Here is a 10,026-nt window from a genome sequence, read left to right on the forward strand (position 1 = left end):
AGTCAATCAAGTCGATGGCGGGGTGATTATCTGGCTGTCAGAGGGGAAACCATTCGTCAGAACTTCAACAAAGTGATATGTGTGTGAACGAGTGAAAGTTTCATATGTGATCTTGCAAACACACACTTACATGGCTTGATGACAAGATAACTAAAATCTTGCAGACACACATGCTCAACATGACTGACCGACTGTGTAAGTGACAAGCGCGAGACTTTTGATTGATCGTTCATCGACCATGACAATGCCTACACGACAATGAATGTGACTCTGTGTGTGAGTGCGATAAATGCTTTCATAGCAAACACAACAAGTACACACGAAGTGAAGACTTTGAGTATAACTGGAAGATGGTCGCAAGCATGACTTCGACATCAACGTGAAAAAACTTAGGTGAAATGATCAAGCAAGGTGGGTGTGAAGAGTCACACGAGCTCACTGAGTGAACCCAAGTGTGTGCAGTCATCAAGTGAAGCTCTCAAGGGAGGCTCAGAAATTGGGTGCAGGCCAAAATTTTGGAGGGTGGTTGTAGCCACTACAACACTTGGTGACACACTTGTAGAACTCTAGCTTCTCTATTTTGGTTCACTGATATCATAGGGCCTTGTTCTTTCGGGGAGTATTGAATCACTGTGTGGGTTACTCCAACTTCTGCACTTACATCGTGGACATAAATGGTTCGCATTTTTCCAACTCATTCAAACACAATCAAAATATTAGTTTGATCACAGTGTTTTGAATTCGAGAAGGGTAGTTTATCTTGTGAGTTGAAGATTTTCAAAGTATAAGTTTTCATCTTTAGTGTTGCTCCACTGCTAGCAGGCCTAGACAGTACCCTCACGGAGTCATGCAGGCACACACAAATTGTTCCACTGCCAGCAAGCCTAGTCAGTGCCCTGGTGGAGTTGCATACTTCACCTCTCTACACAGGAAGCCTTTCTCTTCTTTCGCCTTTATATTTTTTCAAGAAGATTGTGCATAGGCACTTATTTTTGGGGTGGAAATGGGATCCCAAATTATTGAGAGAAGAAGAAGTTGTTCCTTCAGAGGAGTATGTAAGACCATTAACATAGGTTTGCTCATTTATATTTTCCCCTTCTCCATTTCTACTAGTTGGATGAGCTTGAACACATAGAGTAGGAGGTTGAGTACAAGCATGGGGCTTCCCAGTGTGGAGATAGGCTCATGGTTGGACCAAAAATTCCCTTGGAGATGGCTCGTATTTTCCATCAAGACTTCATCAGCCGAAGGTTATAACCAAGAAAAAAGAAGACGAACACAAGACTGGTTAAGTGTTGTAGTGTCACAAGTTCCTTCAATCTCAGCCACATGCTCTATTCGAAATACAGAACGTAGTAGTTGGCAGAACTTATTTTTGGAAACAAAAATAGTAAGGTATCAAGAAAACAAACAAATTTTAAAAAAAATAGTAAGCAGAACAAACCAAATAAGAGCAAATATAGTAAGAAAAGCAAACAAAATGAAATGCAAAACCTGAAGTAGAAGCAAATGTATATGACAAGCGAGTAATAAAACAAACAAGCAAGAAAACAACACACAAAGAAAGAAGAAAACATGCATGCAACAAAACAACTCAAAAGCAAACACTAATCCTACTCCTAAGCTAACAGTGCATGGGTCGTCTCACATGAAGTGATACTTCCAATGTAAGGTATTAAGAAAACAAACAAATTTAAACAAAAATAGTAAGAAAAACAAACCAACAAGAAAAAATATAGTAAGCAAGGCAAAAAAATGAAATTCAAAATAAGAAGCATAAGCAAATGCGTATGAAAAGACAGTAAGAAAAAAAACAAGCAAGAAAAAAACACACAAAGAAAGAAGAAAACATGCATGCAAGAAAACAACTCAAAAGCAAACACTACTCCTACTCCTAAGCTAACAGTGCATGGGTCATCTCACATGAAGTGATACTTCCAATGTAGCCATCAGCACATTGGTCAACCCATGCTGGTGAAGGCATGGTTTGTGAACATCGTAATTGCGCAATCCAACAAGCATGAAAGATATAATGATGAATATGTACACAATCCGAGCTTACAAGCGTCCACAAAACAAAAATGAGTGGAAGTGCATGACATGCACTCTGTGGACTTTCCATGGAGTTGTGTTACACTACGTGTTGATGTTGAGTGTATGCATTTTCTTAACTATGACATGCAAGCAAAGGTGAGAAAGGTAAACCACTTATGTTGTGGAAGTGTGCTTTCCATGTAAGATTCCTCCAATGCATGAGTGATGGGATCGTGTGGTTTGAGTGGATAAAGTGAAATCTGAGTATTGGATCGATCTTGGCAGCAAAGTAGAGAGTGACGAGGAGCCTTGCATGTTTCAACAATTTCCTGATCACAGGTGAAACCAACCTCAGGACAATGAGGGCCTAACATAACGATCAGCTCGAGCTAAAGTGCCTCAACAATCTGTGAGGTTTCAACTTCGTCGATAAATAGATCATCGTAGACCAGTGGCTTAGATGGATTAAAAACAATTGAATAAACATGGTGATTGGACGAAGAAGTAGAGAGATCACGGCAACCAATATCAGAAAATCCACGATGTTTGTTGGCATCCTCATGATTTGATGAATCATGCAGAGGGGTAGATGAGAAGCAAGGGAATTCACCCTCATTGTTTTTAGAAATGATAGATGAAAGATTGGACGCATTTTCAGAGGAAGATTTTTCATCCCTGAAATGTAATGACAAATTTTCATCCAACATTTCTTGTGAACGATCGGAATTAGAAACATCTACAAATGAGTTTTCACAGGGGAAATCTATAGTGGCTAGATCACAAGGGTTGTCAAGACAGAGTGAGTGAGGCGCAGATGGAAGGGAGTCATCCTTCACTGTGGGTTCTTCTTTAGATTCACACACACACTCATCATGAATGATGGCATAGATTGGCTGCATAGTACCAACTCCGTCGACAACTTGATCCTCATTTATAGCAAGTGAGGAGTTCGGAATAGAAGATCACAAGACCGTACAATCCAGAGGATCAATAGAACATGGGGATGTAGGTTGTTTTAGTCCTTACAATCTCCTAGGCTGAAAAGGAAATCGAGAAGGGTAACCTCAAACCACTACAGCTTAGTAGCTAGTCCTACTAAGCATGAGAGGGATCTCTCTAAGTCTCTTATTAGTGATATGACTTTAAAGAAAATGGATTTTAGACTAGATATGAGTATTTGTTTGTTTGTTTGTGAAAATTTGGTTTTTAAGGATTTGTTGAACTTAGGGTTTGGAGCCACAAGTAGGTGTAGGTTGTGGGAATGCAAGAGGAAACATAAGAAGGAGCTAGATATCAGACGACATGGTGTAATTTGAGTATTTTTCAATGTAGTATAGAGGATATATTGTGGAAGAAACTAATGAGCATAAATAAACATGATTTCATTAGCTTAGGAAGACAAAACACATAACTATGAAAACCAAATAATAGAGCTTGAAAAACAAGAATTCTGAATATTTTATCACAGGGAATTCATAGAAAGAAGAGATATAATGTGTATAAATATGTTTACACCATTAGGAAATAAAAATAATGAAGTAACCATGAACTCACTGGGCTAGAGTTCCTTGAAAATAGTTGCAACCTATCTCTGTATTAGCTGAAAGATGATTACGTGCAAGCCTCATTCACAAAAACTTCAACCCTCTTCTCTTGAAGTGAAATGATACATATAGAATCTCCTAGAGCACTTTCCCACCTTCAGGAGTCAAATTCCTTGGTCAAGGAACTGATTCCAAGATTCTCTCAACCAACAAGTAAGAGTGAGAAGGTGAAACTCAAACACTTCATGAAGAGTTTGTTTAGAAGTTTGCTTCTTTTATGAGGCCTAATAAGAATTAAAAACTACCTATGATGTACATTTATTCACGCCTACATCACCTATCCTTGTAACTAGTTCCATTACATAGAGAATATTGACTTTGACTAAGTCAAACTAGAAACTAGAAATATACACAGTGAATTTTACAATTTGAAACACAAAAAATTGCAAAAGTGCAATGCCAACTTTGAGCTAATTTTCAGGTGCCTTCCATGGGTCAAAATGGAAATCTAAGAGAACTCTCAACTAGCCCTTCAAGTCTAATTTCCATAATAGTTTTAATTTCTGAATTTGGATCATGGGAAGACTTTAAAAATCCATTCTCCCAATGTCACTCCAGAAGCGCAGTGTCTGTCAAAAAATGGTCCAGATTGCTAGCTTTTTGACACGTTTTTACATTTTTTTCCAAAACTAATCCATCTCTATAAAATCTAGGAAAATGGGTTTTTAGAGGATGACAATACCTTTCCAAAAATGTAGAGCTTTCCTTAAATGGAGGCCTGAGGAGAAAGCACAGCGCCTTGGCGCTGCGCTTCTGGAGCAGCTGAATTTCTGAACTTAGACCAAAATTTCTCAAAAGACTCAAAATGCTCAGAATTTTCTCAAAATTGGAGGGAATGTGTAAACATAGGTTTTCTATAGCTTCATGGATGCTTCAATAAGCATCTTCAAGTTTCCATCATCCTTTTGGTCTTTTTTGGCCTCCTTGAGCTTGTTTTCAAGTTGTTTTACCTTGACATTGGCGATCATGTTTTGAGCTTGGTAGTGGTGTGCCATGTGTCTGAGCAATTGATTGTCTCTATTTTCCTTCTCAAGGAGCTTATCCAAGTTTTCATTCACCCTATTAAGGCAATATTCCTTATCTTTATGAACCTCTAGGGCAATCCTATTTTCTAGGTCAAGATCCTCATTCAGTAAAATTTGTTCTTGTTCTTCTTGCAAAGTTTTCTTGAGGCCTCTTGTTCTTGGTCTTTTCCTTTTTCCTCTCACCTCTGATTCTTCAGGCTTTCTTGATGTCATGATATCCTTACCTTTGCCAACTTATTGCATTAACTTGGTTTTTTCCTTTTCTAGGATCAACTCCTTTTCTTTGAGTTGACTGTTTTCCTGTTCAAGGAATGATATAACATACTTCGCCCTTTCCAAATTGATTGCTAGCTCCTTGATTTGGTATTCCTTATCCCTGATAGTTTGTCTCATGTTGGTGGTTTGATCCTCAGTCTATGGATCAATTAGTTCAAAATCATGCTCAACTGTGTCTTTATCTTTTGCTACCAATTCTTGCTTTGTTGATGCAGAAGGCTTGGCCCCTTTCTCTCTGTGACAAGAAAGCACAAGCCTCTGCCCTTTCTTATACACTTTAGTCACCTCAGGTTTTGATGGTTGTGTCTTCTCCATTGTTTTACCAAATGACCCCACCTTTGTTTGTTGTTTTGGCGCACTAGGATACTAAGATGCTGCATTTTCCTCATGCCATTTCAAGGCTGCTTCCAAAAAGGCTTCCCATGCCATACCTCTCTTTGTCAGTTGGTGAAGGAAAATGGTTTTGATGATACTGTGATGGAACAAACTTGGGGAGTTCTCTTTATCCTTTAATTGTATTTTTTTAGACATTTTGGAAATGCTCCTGAATAGATAAGTACACATGTTGAGTGGCTTTTGAGAGGTGAAATGCATCAGGAGGCAGATATGATAGGCATACAACCTGGAGAATCTACCTTCACAAGTGAAGAACCTCATGACAGTTTTCATTAAAGGGGCATATTTCTCCAATAAATATCTGAAAGGAAAGAGGTGAGTATGTGTATATTTGTATGGCGTCTTCAAGAAAGGCTTGTAGTTTTCAAGATCTAGGTTCATTCCTTTGAACGAATATTCACCAATGTCTAGTAACCCAGTTTCTATTGAGATGGAGGCCACTGAGAAACTGAAATCAATACCAACAATGGCAGTAGTTTCTCCTTTTAGTTATGTTGCTACCCAATCTGTTAGTTGCTCATGAAATCCTGCCTCGCTCACCCTTTTGCAAAATTCCAAGCAGTGGACATCCTCAAAGCATTGTTTGATGAAAGGATAGGAGTTGATTGTGTTGCAGTCTGATGGTTCATATCTGAGGATCATTCCTCCTTTATGTTGTCTCTTTCTTTCTGGCAAAGATTCTGCCTCCATGATGACACAAAGCGCTAGCAGTAGGAAGTGAAAATAAGATGTGAGGTGTGAACGAAAATGAAGTGATATGTAGGTGATTTTTGACAAAATGATGGGAGGGGTCTTAGGAAAGGTGAGATGACTTTGAAAGCTAATGAAAATTAGTAAAGAAATAGTGGAAATATGGTTTTCTAGTAGGTGGGAACAATAGGGTTTATGATGAGACTTTCTCAAAAACCTCTAAGAATGAGCTAGGGTTTTTCTTTTTGAGTGTTTAAACATTGTTTTGAGGTGGGTAAAATGGTCAAAATTGCTCATTAAACATGTACGAAGGTGTAGGATATCATTTTACATGTTTTGGAAATCAAAAATAATGATGGCCATTTTTACCCTAACATTTCCCATGCAAAATTTGCCACAAACGCTAACTTGAAGAATCTTTGATATGAGATGAAATTGGGAAAGAAAAAGATGGAGGATGATGGTTTACTTACTTGTTCCTTGGCTTAGAGGTCAGTAAAACCAAGCTTTAAAGTGAAAAATTGAAGTTTGGGAGAGTTTTGATGAATTTTGGGGCACTTTGTCCTGCGCACAGTGCAGTGTTCCTACGCGCAATGCTAAAGCGCAGCGCAGTTCTTCCACGTGCAACGTCTATCTCCTAAGTGCAGCGCAATGTTTCAACATGCAGCACCTGCAAATTTTTTCTAATTTCTCCTAGGAAAACAACTTTTTTGCTTTTTTGGGCGAGAGATTTTGATGATAAAGAGTGAATAGGATACGAATGAAGGAGTTATGGGTCTCTTGAGTTTATATAGGGAAAGTTTCCTCACTTTTTCAAAAGAAATGGGACCCACCCTCCTTAAGAAACTGATTTTCACTTTATGAAAATAGAATTTACCTTTACCATTGCAAACCTATGATGTCTTGTGCTTTCTTAAATGCTGAAGCTTCTTTTCTAGAACCTTTGCTAACATGAGAGAATGAGGAGTGTGTGAAAAATCAAGATCAATTCTCCAAAATTTTCTTTGTCATGTTTTACTCACTAATAGTTTTATTCATGAAAAAGATGGACCTTGGAAACCCTAGTGACCTAATGGATGACCTGAGACCTAAGTGGAATGATGATGATGACTGACCCATTTTTATTGTGATACCTTCATAAAGTGTGATAGGCGACCAGCATGAGTGAATTTCCAAACAACTACTTCATCTCTAGACTGGCCAATCAATGACCAAATTTGCTGTGTAAACCTAGTATCAGAAAAAATTGATTTTGAAAGCTTGGAAAAACATAGTAAAATCATATTTGATCTAAGTGACAGACTAACGAGACTAACACTAACAGGTTGAGGGAGTGAATTCACCTGACAACCAATAGGCTTGTAACCCAAATCTACATAGATGTCAAGAGTAGGTGGGGTGGGAGGATGTGACAGTTCAACAGTTGTGTGTGCACATTCTCCAACATCACTTTGTGGTGGTGGAGCTGTTAGATCAGGTGAAGGTGGTTAGTCACTTGTGACAGAAACTGTGCTTGCCTGTGATTGTGAAGTTCCATCACCGAAGTGTGCTAAGCAGTATTCAAGTGATTTAAATAATTATGGATTTTTGGATATGTGAATAAGATACTCAAATATTCCGTTGAGAAATTCTCTACCAATTTCATCCTCAGGAAATCGATATGCAAGATTACAAAAGCGTGTGTGAAACTGTACAATGGATTCATCGGGTACTTTTTGTAATTCTAGAATTTCTTTTTTGAGTGATTTATGATGAAAGTGATTGAAAGCACATTCTATCTCTATGACCAGATGAGAAAGAGAATGAATATATTTTTCAAGCACCGTGGCACACCAGTGCATTGGGTGCCCTCGAAGTGTGTGGATGAACAACGTGTAGGTCATGTATTCTTCAAAGGTTCCATGTATTTTGCACCTACAATGCTAACCTCATGCCTAACCAAGGCTACATAGCCTCCACCATCATATGTTTTATGTGACAATTTATCCAAGACCTTTTCCGAGATAATGAAGTTGTTTCCATAAGACATACACACCGAAAGAGAAACTATGTAATTAGTCGTGATAGATATGTAGAGGTTCAAAACAAATGTGAGGACTCATCTTGTCATGTAGACCTCCTTCTAGCACCAAAAATGTTAACGGTGCTTGACCTGCCAACATTCAGGTGATCACCCCAGTATGAAGTCCCAACTAGACCTCACACCATTTGGTGTGGGAGTCTGATCCAGTATGATGGACCAGTTGCCATTATCTTAAAGATTTGCCTAAAATATTACTTGTCAGCATGGGAGAGTGGTCTGCTTTGTCCTTGAACAATGAGGTTCGCATGCCTAGTGAATACTTGGTGCAGCTTGTGTCAATATTCTTTGATGGCAGAGGGAGAGGGTGGAAGTGAGTCTCAGGTTGAAAGGGAAAAGTCCCAACTCTACTAGAGACACGGAACATAACATGACATGTGCAGCTTCTGGTGCAATATTCCACACAGATGTAGTGGTCACAAACACAATGTGAATAGATAGCACGTACAAAACCCAGGAAAATATTCCACACGAGTGTGACAAGTTTTATAACAAGTTTACAGGGATGAATCTATCAAGTTTCTAGTGGGATAGTCCATACGACTGAGAAAATGTTAGCAACTCATACAACACATTTCCAACAAACTATGTACTAAAACAGCCGAAATAGTTCAACTGTATTGATACAAGTTAAAGCAACATTAATTACAAGCTTCAAAAGAATAGTATTACAAATGAATACAATGTATGTGTGAAAATGTGTTAGCTTGTTAACAAGCTTCTAAATTAAGAGAACGTTCCAAGACACATCGGTACACCATTACATCACTAACCTCGATAGCAGAGTGTTGGATCCACTGTTCTCTCCTCAAAGAAAATATTACAGACTCTCAAGGCCATGTGGGAGGAGCTGAGGTAAAAAGTCCTTTGCATGTACAAATGAGGGGGTATTTATAGCCAAGGGTGAAAATGACCCTTGTGGCTATTCGACTACCCTCATGACTGTTTGACTTCCATGAATTTTCAACTTAACATGACTCTTTGTACAACAAGTGGGTCTCTTGGACTTCCATGTTACATTACATTGATTGACAATATGGATCATAGTAGAGATGTGGATGACATAACTCATGACATAATGACATGACAGTGCTGGTACATTCATGTTGTTGCTAGTGTGCATGTCGAGCTACAGTGCTGCTAGGTGATGGATGTCCTCATGGTGTGTCATAGCTTCACCTCCACATGGAAAAGTTCAAGGAGTCTTCCATGGTCGTTGGTTCGCTTGATGTTTCATTCACACATTCCTCCTTTCTTGTATGTTGGTAAGCTTGACAGGTTCATCCATAGGCAAAAGGTGCATGTTCAACTGTTCGTCCATTTGTGAACACATCTTTGCATGATCATCTGGTCACAAGCACATCTCTTTTCATGCATCAGTTTTTCATCTGTTGGTGAACCTGTCCTTCCGCATGTGCTCCATTTTTTCATCCCATCCATAATCACACCATGTTTGTTTATGTACCTTTGTCTACAGTCACTGATGATGAGATGACATCAATTCCATAAACCTCCTAGTCTACCATGATGGATGGTCATTTCAGATAAAGGCAACCGGGAGACATGACAAGGTTGCAAGGTGGGATGGAGGCTACAGGAATTACTAATGAAAATTGTGCAGGAGTCACTGGCTGATGAAGATGGGTAATCCGTATCAACAGTGACCACCGTGGGGTCTAGCTCAAATGGAGGAGAAAACTATGTAGTTTTTAAGAGGAACAGTCTGGGTTGTAGAAACGTTGGGTAGGAAAAATCTGTGCAATTTCCGTAACGCGAGGGCTGCAGTAGCTTGGAAGAAAAAACTGTGCAATTTCTTTGAGGAACTGGCCACTTGCAGCAAAAAATATGCATTTCCTTAGGGGAACTCGTAGTCAATTATCGGGAGCTTGGCAACAAAATCTGCACAATTCTTGGAGGGAAC

The sequence above is a fragment of the Pinus tabuliformis genome, chromosome 6 (assembly GCF_031772625.1).
Source record: "Pinus tabuliformis cultivar Carrire ecotype Pingquan chromosome 6, CPIR1, whole genome shotgun sequence".
Classification (NCBI taxonomy): domain Eukaryota; kingdom Viridiplantae; phylum Streptophyta; class Pinopsida; order Pinales; family Pinaceae; genus Pinus; species Pinus tabuliformis.